At 36.7% G+C, this 13,108-nt stretch overlaps 1 long non-coding RNA gene across 4 annotated transcripts in view; it reads left to right on the top strand.

Annotated features, from left to right (window-relative positions):
- LOC145525401 (uncharacterized) overlaps positions 1 to 13,108 on the top strand; it is an 860,300-nt gene that overhangs the window by 222,920 nt on the left and 624,272 nt on the right. For all 4 annotated transcript variants that reach the window (XR_014068187.1, XR_014068189.1, XR_014068188.1 and 1 more), the window contains exon 2: positions 7,596 to 7,712. This is a non-coding gene — a long non-coding RNA (uncharacterized LOC145525401). The remainder of the gene's footprint in view (positions 1 to 7,595; positions 7,713 to 13,108) is intronic.

Consider the following 13,108-nt stretch of genomic DNA (forward strand, 5'->3'; position numbering starts at 1 on the left):
TGGAATTTGCACTCATTATAGCATCATGAATTTTTCTGTGGATGTTGTAATTTTTCTATAATGGGGGATGTTTTTTCCTCACCCCTGGGGAAAGTTATTTTGTACATGGGGCATAAGCTGGTGAGCATTCTACACTTGGTAGAAGCAGTGATGTGCTAAAACCAGATCATACTGGCTCAAGAGAGCTCAGTGTATGCTTATCTTAATGCTGCATTCATGCACATCATTATGGTAGCTTGAAATCCCACTTAGTGGAGGTATTCACAATTTATACCACAGAAATTAGCAAATACTAGATATGAAGGCTCTTTTTTTTCTTTTTCACATGTATTGCTGGAGTATAAACATTCCAAGTTGTCCTGAAAAGTAGTAAAAAACATTTCCCCTGAAACTTCAGTTGAGGCAGTTATCATGGGTTTGTTTCCGTTATAATATTGCTTCAGTTCAGTTCAGTTGCTCAGTCATGTCCCACTCTTTGCAACCCCATGAATAGCAGCATGCCAGGCCTCCTTGTCCATCACCAGCTCCTGGAGTTTACCCAAACTCATGTCCATCGAGTAGGTGATGCCATCCAACTATCTCATCCTCTGTCGTCTCCTTCTCCTCCTAGCCTCTATCTCTCCCAGCATCAGGGTCTTTTCCAATGAGTCAACGCTTCGCATGAGGTGGCCAAAGTATTAGAGTTTCAGCTTCAACATCAGTCCTTCCAATGAACACCCAGGACAGATCTCCTTTAGGATGGACTGGTTGGATCTCCTTGCAGTCCAAGGGACTCTCAAGCATGTTCTCCAACACCACAGTTCAAAAGCATCAATTCTTCGGCGCTCAGCTTTCTCCACAGTCCAACTCTCACATCCATACGTGACTACTGGAAAAACCAAAGCCTTGACTAGACGGACCTTTGTTGGCAAAGTAATGTCTCTGATTTTTAATATGATATCTAGGTTAGTCATAACTTTCCTTCCAAGGAGTAAGCATCTTTTAATTTCATGGCTGCAAACACCATCTGCAGTGATTTTGGAGCCCCCAAAAGTAAAGTCTGACACTGTTTCCACTGTTTCCCCATCTATTTCCCACGAAGTGATGGGACCGGATGCCATGATCTTAGTTTTCTGAATGTTGAGCGTTAAGCCAACTTTTTCACTCTCCTCTTTCACTTTCATCAAGAGGCTCTTTAGTTCTTCTTCACTTTCTGCCATAAGGGTGTTGTCATCTGCATATCTGAGGTTATTGATATTTCTCCCGGCAATCTTAATTCCAGCTTGTGCTTCTTCCAGCCCAGCATTTCTCATGATGTACTCTGCATATAAGTTTAATAAGCAGGGTGACAATATACAGCCTTGACGGACTCCTTTTCCTATTTGGAACCAGTCTGTTGTTCCATGTCCAGTTCTAACTGTTGTTTCCTGATCTACATACAGGTTTCTCAAGAGGCAAGTCAGGTGGTCTGGTATGCCCATCTCTTTCAGAATTTTCCACGGTTTATTGTGATCCACACAGTCAAAGGCTTTGGCATAGTCAATAAAGCAGAAATAGATGTTTTTCTGGAACTCAGTTGCTTTTTCGATGATCCAGTGGATGTTGGCAATTTGATCTCTGGTTCCTCTGCCTTTTCTAAAACCAGCTTGAACATCTGGAAGTTCACGATTCACGTATTGCTGAAGCCTGGCTTGGAGGATTTTCAGCATTACTTTACTAGCATGTGAAATGAGTGCAATTGTGCGGTAGTTTGAGCATTCTTTGGCATTGCCTTTCTTTGATTTTGGAATGAAAACTGACCTTTTCCAGTCCTGTAGCCACTGCTGAGTTTTCCAAATTTGCTGGCATATTGAGTGCAGCACTTTCACAGCATCATATTTTAGGATTTGAAATAGCTCCACTGGAATTCCATCACCTCCACTGGCTTTGTTCTAACATAGCTTAGAGCTAATCTAAAAAGATAAGATTGCAAAAATTATAATCTCAAACAGCAGTACATGTTAGATAAATAGGTGGTGTAAAAAAAAATAAAGTCTTAGGCATGATAAGTAGGTTGATGAAGAAAATGTAATTAGGAAATGGTGTAATGAGTATTAGAGTATCTATGTTTCCCCAAAGCTCTTACTGTTTTTGACGTAAGTCAAGGTTTAACTTGAGACAGGTCTATAAGGACTTTGATGTTTGTGGGTAGATTGCTAACCTGTTTATACCTTAAAAAAATATTTATAGCATGTTGAAAAAATATTTACCAGAACAAGTTACTCAAGAATAAAAGTAAGAGCTAACACTTGAAAGAGTAATTACTATGAACCAGGTATTATTTTAAACATGTCATAGGTATTAATTCACTTAATCCTCATGAAAACCCCAAACTGGTGAATACTGTATTTTACAAATAAGGTAAGAAAACTTGGCCAAGACCTGACAAGCAGTATATGGTTAGTTTGGGATTTGAACCCAGGTCGTCTCACATTGGTGCTTCCCAGTGGCACTTGTGGTAAAGAATCTACCTGCCAATGCAGGAGACGTGGGTTTCCATCTCTGGGTTGGGAAAACTCCCTGGAGGAGGAAATGGCAACTTGCTTACAGTATTCTTGCTTGGAGAATCCCATGGACAGAGGAGCCTGGTGGGCTATAGTCTGTGGTGTAGCACAGAGTTGGATGTGACTGAAGCGGCTTAGCGCACACACATCTCACATTACTGCTGTCAGAAACAGCTCCTTGGCTGGAGAGTCACAGGACCTGTCTCTAAATTGTTTTAATCATGTTGGCCACATATTTCAGGTAAAGGAGGTTTCAGAGATGGCTGTGTTTCATAAACCTCGGGTAGTTTTGACTTGTAAAATGTACATTTTCTTACAGATATGTTATTATCTATTAAACTTCATCATTTTTCCTGTTTCAAAAACCAAGAGCTCTTCCAATATATAACTTGAATATCCCCTTGTCTAGATTAATGTCATACCAAAAAGTCTTAAGAATTTTCTGGTTTTGAAATTAAAAAAAAAAACAAAAAACAAACTTGTTTATTATTTACATAATTACTATGAATAATTTTAAAATCTAAATTTTAAGTATATAGAATAAATTCACTCCACTTTTTTTCAGTCACGTCTTCATCCACTAAAATATTTGTCTTTAGAAATGTAGAGACACTTCAGTATCAGGCCATATGTAGCCAGAAATATATTCTGATGAGAGAAAGGTAATGTACATAAATTATCCTGGAAGAAAACATTCCATTAACTATAGACAACTGACCTTCATTGCATACAAAGTGATTTATAATGTAGGCTGTTTTTGCAAAAGAAATTCTAGGAGAGGCAACAGTTGTCTAGATCTTGGCAGTGGTTTTGAGTCATTTTGTAATTGAGCATTAGATTTATGAAGTCAATAACATCAACAATGTATTCTGATTTTATCTTAATTGGATGCAATTAGACCTAGGTGTGCTTTTCATAAAATTAAAGATCTGAAGCACAGCAATATCAAAGACACCAGTGTTCTTTTGTTTTCCTAGATGAAACAGATTGAGCTTTTATATGCTATTGGGATTTCTACATATTTATGGAGATAAAGGCTAGGAAGTAGCTCGTGTTCGCCTTGATTTTCCTCTCTCAGTGTTTATATATCTATATCTATATATTGTTGTTTTTTAGTTGCTCAGTTGTGTCCAACTCTTTGTGACCCCATGGTCTGTAGCCTGCCAAATTCTTCTGTCTATGGAATTCTCCAGGCAAAAATACTGGAGTGGGTTACCATTTCCTTCTCCAGGGGATCATCCTGACCCTGAGATGGATCGAATCCAAGTCTCTTATGTGTCTTGCATTGGCAGGTGAGTTATTTACCACTAGTGCCACCTGGGAAGCCCCTATATATGTATAGCTATATATAAACCTATGTAGATAGATATAAATATTTCCTGAGAATTCAGTTTTAATTCAGTCATTCATTTAGCAAATAGAATTTGAGGCCCATTAAGTGCCAGGCATGAGTCTATTCTCTAGTGATATTCTAGTGAACATTCATGGACTCTCTTGATATTTGAGGAACTGAAAATGTAGATTAATATAAATAACATAATATAGAATGTAGTCTATATGGTTTATATGCATTATATACACGCTGTATAAGTGTGCATTATATAATATTACGTGTGTATATATATTGTAAATTGTATGTACTGTATGTTCTGTCTATGGGCTTCTCCACTGGCTCAGCAGTAAAGAATCCACCTGCAGTTCAGGAGTCTCAGGTTCAACCCCTGGATTGGGAAGATCCCCTGGAGGAGGGCCTGACAACTAACTCCAGTATTCTTGCCTGAAGAATTCCACTGACAGAGGAACCTGGCAGCCTACAGTCCATAGGATCACAAAGAGTGGGATATGACCGAAGCGACTGAGCATACATATACACCTATTCTATCTACAGTCCTGGCTTTGGAACTCCATGGTGAAGTAGTTTAAGAAAAAAGAGAAAATTCAACTGCAAATGCCAAAGGGAAAACAGTCAATTTTCGGTTAAAGTTAGGAGATAAAATTAGTGTGTATGTGGAGAGGTAAATAGACTTGAAATACTTATTTATGATGGAAGAAATTTTCTGTAATCACAAAACACATTCTGGAGAAAGATGAGCTAAGGACTATTGGATAAAGGGCAAGCAAGCAGAGAGTGTTTGGGAATTGAGAGGGGTAAAAAAAAAAAAAAATCAGTGACCAAAGAGATAGAACTTATAGATGACTTAATGCCGTTCTCACAGTAATTCTATCGTATAGTCAATAGAACTTTCCTAGGATAACAGAGTCTGGGATTCGACCTAGTTCTATGTAATTGTAGGACACAGTGGAGTATACTTTTTAAAGGGATGACTTTAGATTCAAACTAAATTCTGGCTCTTCCATTTACTTGGAATAAAAATTTGATCAAGTTTCTTAATCTCATTATTTATTATCTACAAAATAGGGCAAAAATAACCCTTACTATAGGAAGCTTTTGTGAAGATCAAATTGGTAGTAGTTTATTTTACTTGCTGAGAAGAATGCCTGGAATCATAAGGGGTTAATTAAGTTTAGCTGATGATCTTTACACTAATTGTAATCTTGACCCTACCTATCTCTTTTAGTTGCATGAGGAAAATAACTCATGCCACAGCGCAGTGAGCGGTGGGCTCAGGGAGGGAGAAGTCATGCTCAGTCGCTAGAGAGGGGCTATTACGTCTGACTTGGCCTAGATTTTTCTCAGGTACATGTTCATGGAGGGGTGTTGCTTGATGTGGTCTTGTCAGAGTCTAATTGAACAATTACTAGTAAACAGGTCTGCTGTGGATTAAAAGATGAACACCTGTGGGATCATCTATTGCATTTCTGCATTCTGCATGGTTGGAAGATGAAGGCAAGGCCTAGACATTTGGTATAGAATAGCTATCTTAATCTCTTTCTTTCTTTCTACAAGTCTTTTGCATATAGCCTGGGGCATGGCCATGGAGATCAGTTCCTTTTGTCCACAACTCCCTCCCTGCTTCCTTCTTGCTGAGTTCTGTTTAGTTTACTTTTTTCCTATAGGCCCCAAGACAGTGTGTTAAAATCATATGATGTAGATTTGGATTCAAGAGGAGGTGAATGAACACTGTGTAGCTAGCCTGGGATCACATACTTCCGCTCAGCGTTGATACAGCAGTGGGTGGTGAAAATGTGTCTCCTAACATTCTTCTGTGTGTTGAGGATACTCACAAACTGCAGAGATGGTGAGCTGTGGGCAAGAGCTCACCTGCTATCCAGACTCTCGCTCACATTTCTAAATGTGAACTGTGTTTCGCCGTTGCTGCTAACCCTCTGTAATTTCATTTTTTTTCCTCTTTCAGAATGCCTCAACTAAATCAGCAAATTAAAGGGAGAAGTTTTCCAACAGTATTTATGTGTGTTGAAATTTTAATTGAAGATTTCCATTAAAATAATAAGTATGTAAGTGTGTGTGTGTGTGTTAGTCACTCAGTTGTGGCCGAATCTTTGAGACTCCGTGGACTATAGCCTACCAGGCTCCTCTATCCACATGGAATTCTCCAGGCATGAGTACTGGAGTGAGTAGCCATTACCTTCTCCAGGGGATCTTTCCAAAACAGGGATTGAACCCAGGTCTTCTGCATTGCAGGCAGATTCTTTACTGACTGAGCCACCAGAGAAGCAATATAAAATAATATACTAGTTTTAAATAAAGATACTGTAGCTTACCATTATTTATAAAAAAGTGTCAAGTATATTCTTACTTGTATTTATATAGTAACATGAAAATGATGCAATGCATTAATTTCTACTTCTAGTGGAAAATTAAACTTTTAAGTCTCTTAACATGATCATTTATTTAATAAAATTATGCAACAGTCTCATTGGTTTAATAAATAATAAACTATTTAATAAATAATAAATTATGCAGTTATAATTCATTATTTCTATTTTAACATTCTCCAGGAAGACTACTGGAGTGGAAATGGCAACCCACTCCAGTAGTCTTGCCTGGAGAATCCCATGGACAAGGAGCCTGGCGGGCTACAGACCATGGGGTTGCAAAGAGTCGGACACAACTGAGCAACTAACACACAACACATTTTAACATTATGATTTACTTACCATTCAATATGTATCAGTTTTTTAAAAGTATTTTTCACTGAGGTATAGTTGATTTTCAGTTTTACAGCAAAATGATTATTATGCATATACATATATATTGGTTCTTTTTCAGATTGTTTTCCATTATAAGTTATTACAAGACATTGAATATAGTTCCCTGTGCTATAACATAAGCTTTTTTTTTTTTTTTTAATATGTAATTACAGAGGTTATTTTTTTTTTTAGAATTAGGAAAGTTAGGTTTGTCTCTTAAGTTTTTGTCAACTTTCTTTTGTCTCCTCAAAGTTTAAAATGCAAAGAACCTTTTTATGCATCATCATCAGAAGTAGAACTATTATTATCATTAGTAATTATATTTAGGACAATCTTCAGATCCCACTCTTTTCACTTTGTAACACAAATTCTCCACGTACCCTCCAAATCACCGCCCTTGAGAGAATCTTCATAGCTCTGTCTGCCTCAAAAATGTGTGGCTCCTTCCTCAGAACCACTTAAGCTAACCAAACTATTAGCACCTGCTGAACCTCCTCTCCATCAGTCATCAGTCATCAGCAATCAGGCAGCTACTTGATAATTAGCCGAGAGGTGGAAAAAACACTTCAAAGAACTAAAAATATTTTCCACAGTGACTTTGTGCATAAAATAATTATTTTCCCTCTATTAATCCACTTACATGTTTCTGTGCAATAGGAAAATTAAAAATGCAGTGCACAAACATCAGTATAATTCAATGTATGATATGCTTGTCTGCTCACAGTTACCAGGAAAGCAGTGTATGACAGATACTATTCTAAGGCATTATATGTAACTTAATTTTTAATTTTATGCATGCTGCCTTTATCACCTTCCTGATTAAAAAAAAAAAGTTGAAGAAAGGCACATAGGCTATTGTGTGTAGCACCAAGCATGCACTAATATAGTAGTATATATTAACCCATGAAATCATCACAAATATCCTATGTGTAAGCTTCTATTTTTATCTTCATCTTACAGAGGGAATCTGTGACAGAGCAAGATGTGCCCAAGATCACACAGCTGAAAATGGCATGGCTGGGATTCCATCTCAAACACCCTGGCTCCAGATTCCATATTCTTACCAACAGTGGACAGGTAAGATCCAAAAATAATACACTCAGTGACGGACACACACAGGCAAATCAGAGGGGAACACAGTATGCTTATTGTTGTGGTCAGTGTCCACCTAATTATAAGCCTGATACATATTTTCACTAAGCAATATGACTAGAGATGATTTCTAACAATAGACCAGTAATAACAATAAAGATAATAATACTAAATAGAGTAGTAGATAATAATCATTGTGTTACATTGCACAAGACTGTGCAGCTTTTTACACATTTAATCTCCTATGATAGGTTACAAACCCAACTCAGATTCCTGTATTCTTAACTACTGCTCATCACTTAAATGAATGGACAAACTTATTTTTTTTAAGTCTTCAATTTTCAAAGCTTGCCAAAAACTAGATAAAACATTTTCAGTATAACAAGTAAAAATATAAGTTCACAATCTTTCTTTTATTTCTTGAAGTCTATATGTTTCTAATTTGAGAATTTGCCTCCCCACCTTCCAAAATGTATCTTTACAGAGAAGCAAAATGTAGAGAAACTTTTGCTGTAAAATTATTTATATTAGATTTTTATCTGCAATTCACTAGTAGTTTTAATCACTACCTACATTTATGCATATACAGATGTATCAACTCTACGTTTGACAACTCTAGAAAGTGTTGCATCTACAGGATGAGAATATAGAAGTTTGTGTGAGGTGTGAATTAGAAAAGATACAATGAACATATATATATATATATATGCACTTTACTTCATTCGTTTCCCTGACATTAGAAAACTTTGGCATGTATTTTAAATATCTACCCTAAAGTTTTAATAAACTTACCTTGCCCAGCAGCTGTGCAGGCATGTCTAATGTGGGTGTTTGTTTCTGCAGGGCAGTATTCTTTACATAGAGATGCAAATGAAAGAAAGCAGGAGCCTGAAAAATGTATAGGTGCATTTCACATGCATATTTCATGAATTATTTTTTTACTTTCCTGCAGCTATAGCTTAATTAAGCAATCATCCCATTCTTTGTAAGTGAACACACTTTTTGTCGTTTTCTTTTCAGTAATTATTCTTTTATTTATAAGTAAATATGAATATGCTAAGACTATAAAATAAAATATTAGGATGGGAGAAATAATGAGGAATAAATGATACCATACCATACTGATAGTTTTCATTTCTTGAATCACCCCCTATTTTTAGGAGAGACTTTAATAATAAGAGCTCTTTAAATATTTAGGCTTGTTTTTCTGAGTAGAAACCATTTCTAAAAAAGAACTTTAAAAGGGAAAATATTGATTATTTTTTGTTTTGTTTTCTGAGATAGGAGTCTTTTTTTTTTTTTTACCCTTAAATGTATGTGTCTGTAATTATACTGACTGAGATGCTAATTCTCTTTTCTGATGGATTTACATGCAGGGAAGATGCAAATAAAATCTTAAAGCAAAGCTTAAGGAAAAAGGGTGAAAAGAAAGAGAAAAGAAGAAAAGTAAGGCAAGAAGGGGAAAGATGCTGTGGCATCTTACAAGGAAAACACACCTCATATGTATATATCTAGCCACATAGTATACATATTTTGTAGCAACAAAAGCAAGAGAAAAAAGGTTCCTTATGTGCTTTAAAAATGGTAACAATGTGCATAAAACTTAATTCCATAACTACCAAAACCCTACCAAATTTGTTTTAAAGATAGCTCAGATAGAGATCCAACAAGGTTAAGCAGGGGAAGTAAAAAGAGAAATGAAAAAGTAACAGAAAATCAAAGGAAGTACAACTAACCCAGACACATAGAGAAAATGAGAACAAGAGAGTGTGGACACTAAGACTGGGGTAGAAATAAAGAGATACAATACTGTAAGAGATAGATAACTTTGCAGAAACGGGGAGGAGTAAAATGTTAATATTGAAAGCATGTATGCATCTCTTACTAAATATCTGATATTTCATGATTATTCATCTGAGCATCATTTTTCACATATAATAACAATAAGCTTGATATCAACTCTTTTAATGGATTATTGTGAGCATTAAGTGGTATAATTATGTGAAAGTGCCCAGGACATAGAATATTTTAAAGATGCATTATAAAATTATTTTATATTATTGGTTAACAGAAATGGAGAAAATAATAACTTAAGCCATATTTAGAAGATCAGAAAGAAGAAAAAATAAAAGATGAAGACATGAAAAAATCAGTATATATATAAGGAAAAAGAGATACAAAGTAATTTTAACTCAAGGGATACATTCTTCAAACCCCTGAAAATCATTGTCATTTCATTTTATGGATGTTATCTCAGAAAGTACAAATTATCCTGACTGAATTTTAAGAATACATAATTGTAGTGTTTGCTAAAGCACTGAAAGACCAAGATCAAAATCATTTTCCTTTTATTCCCTTTAGTGAGAAATAAATGGGTTCCCTTAGCTAAAGGAAAAAGTCAGCTTTGCAGGGACTTGCCAGTAAAAATTTCTGTTCTTACACCTGTGACCTGGAAGTTAAACACTCAGAAGCTTGATCTTTTTTTTCTTGTCAATGGAAAAACACTAACATTCTCTGCTCTGAGACTTAAGACATAGAGGTTTATGTGTTCCGCAAAATGAAAATAATGTTTTCAGAGAGAAGCCTTCAAAGCCGTTTCCACCAAAGAACCTTAAAGTCATTTTTAATTTGCACAATTGTAAATTGAGATCTCATTTTTAATTTTTGTCTTACAAATTTCACCTAACTAGGCAAGGAGTTGAATTGAGTTCACCATTCACATGCTCTCCTCCCTTCATTTTAAAAGTTTGTAATTTTAGTCTTTTTTTAAACATTTGATATTTTTTCAGTTGATCATTGTTCAAATGTAATCTCCAAATTTCAGGTGAGAAACTACTATATAAGTGAATAATTTAAAAGCAAGAAATTTCTTAAATAATATCATGTGCTGAATAGATAGATGATGAGTGAACTTTGATGGTATCAATTTAAATGTCAAATAAATGTAAAATGATAGGTCTTTGGACCCACAAATCATTGCATTTAAATAGATGAATAAACATATAGGGCCTAGTTAGGAATTGATTTCATTAAAGAATGTTAATGATTTATTGAAGCATTTTGTTTTGCTATTAAGTTATTAGCTAGAGTTTTGTTTTTATTAGAATATTTTTTTCACATATTATAAAAGATTGGTTGCAAGTGAGAAGTATTTGCCAGCATTATTCTCACTAATAATGCATGTATTAATGTCCAAGCTGGGTTTTTTGTTCCTTTGGAACATGTTCGTCTGTAGCCTTGTTTTTGTCTGAGTTGCTATCTGTGTTTTCTTTTTTTTTTTTTTAATGGATGGATTTTTTAAAATTTATTTATTTTAATTGGAGGCTAATTACTTTACAATATTGTAGTGGTTTTTGCCATACATTGACATGAATCAGCCATGGGTATACATGTGTCCCCCATCCTGAACCCCCCTCCCACCTCCCTACCCACCCCATCTCTCAGGGCCATCCCAGTGCATCAGCCCTGAGCACCCTGTCTCATGCATCGAACCTGGACTGGCGATCTGTTTCACATATGATAATATACATGTTTCAATGCTATTCTCTCAAATCACCCCACCCTTGCCTTCTCCCAGAGAGCCCAAAAGACTGTTCTATACATCTGTGTCTCTTTTGCTGTCTTGCATATAGGGTTATCATTACCATCTTTCTAAATTCCATATATATGTGTTAGTATGCCTGGAGAACCCCAGAGACGGCAGAGCCTGGTGGGCTGCCGTCTATGGGGTCGCACAGAGTCGGACACGACTGAAGCGACTTAGCAGCAGCAGCAGCAGCAGCATACTGTATTGGTGTTTTTCTTTCTGAATGAATTACTTCACTCTGTATAATAGGCTCCAGTTTCATCCACCTCATTAGAACTGATTCCAATGCATTCTTTTTAATAGCTGAGTAATATTCCATTGTGTATATGTACCACAGCTTCCTTATCCATTCATCTGCCGATGGACATCTGGGTTGCTTCCATGTATTTTCGTACTTGTGGTAGGTTACTTTTCTTGATCTTGGAGAAGTGGCCTTCTGTTGGAGATGCCCTATGCTTCCCAACAGCACACTCTCCTCTTGTTATCCAAGCTACATGCTCTAGGGCTCCCCCAAGAGGGCTGTGTAGGTCCTTCTGTTGTGGCAAGTTGACTGTGTGGGGGGTCTGACAGGCTTGGTTGTCTTGTAGCCCAGTTGGTTGCCAGATGCTGCTTTGTGTAGGTGCTTATGGTTAGTGGGACATGGTCTCTTGGAGGCTGGCTGCAGAACCCCAGGGGTTCCCCAGGACTCATGCTGGTTCAGCAGTGGACAGAGTCAGAGTTCAGTTGACTCATAATCTTATGCCTGTCCACTGGTGGGTGGAACCATGCCTCAGCCCTCTGGTGGACAGGGACCTGTCTAAGCGACTGTCTGCAGATAACATGCGTATGTGTTTTGTCTTCCCTGAAGAGTGGGAACACTGTACAAACCAACTCACTTGTTTTTTTTACTTTTTGATTGATGCACATTCTACCAATAGTCTCTAGCTATAGCATATAGCCTATAAGAACGACAAAGGGAAATTGGTTTGCCCTGTCTTTCTGTATCATTCGTTTAGCATAAATGGTTGAATATGGGAAATTGACATGAGTAAGAACAGATATAATAGGGTTCCTTGGTTGTTTGTGTTTCTTGGAATGCCATTGCCTTCTTTCTGTGTTGAAAGAGTTTGATTTGAAGTGATTGAATGGCCTTTTGGAGGTATCAGTGCCTCTGCTCATGCATTGGTAGATATAACATGCTTAAACTTGTTTTGAGCCCTTAAACTTGTTCTGAGTCCCCGACCCTCCAAAGTCATTGTGGGTCCATGGGAATTTTATACTCTTGGGGCATTGTGAATGGTGTATGCAAATAAGGCAGCAAGGAACAGGACATGTGTATTGCATGTAGCTTCTCAGCCCTTGTGTATGCTTCATTGTACCATCAAACTTCATTTAAAAACACATGGTCACTGATGAAGCTACTTAGAATATCAAAATGTGGACTGCAGATCATTAAACCAAGTGCAGTCCCTTCTGAACATGATCCTCTGTGCAACTGCTCAGTTTGTACATCCCTAAAGCTGGCCCTGTTGTCCTTAAAGGGTTGTTGGAAGGACTTCATGTGTTAATAAATGTAGATTATCTGGGAGAATTCTTCAGTCTTTGTCAACACCTAGTCAATGTTAACCTATTCTTATTAAACAGAGGTAAGCTATTACTCTATTACAGTTGTTTTGTTGTTCAGTAGCTCAGTCATGTCTGACTCTGTGGGACCCCATGGACTGTAGCATTAACTATACCTGAATAAAATTAATAAAATTTTCTTAACTAGAGAACTTCAGTTGAGATGAGTGACCCCAGATTTCACATTCAATAA

This window comes from Giraffa tippelskirchi, chromosome 11, assembly GCF_054371585.1.
Source record: "Giraffa tippelskirchi isolate mGirTip1 chromosome 11, T2T-mGirTip1v1.2.pri, whole genome shotgun sequence".
NCBI classification, from domain to species: domain Eukaryota; kingdom Metazoa; phylum Chordata; class Mammalia; order Artiodactyla; family Giraffidae; genus Giraffa; species Giraffa tippelskirchi.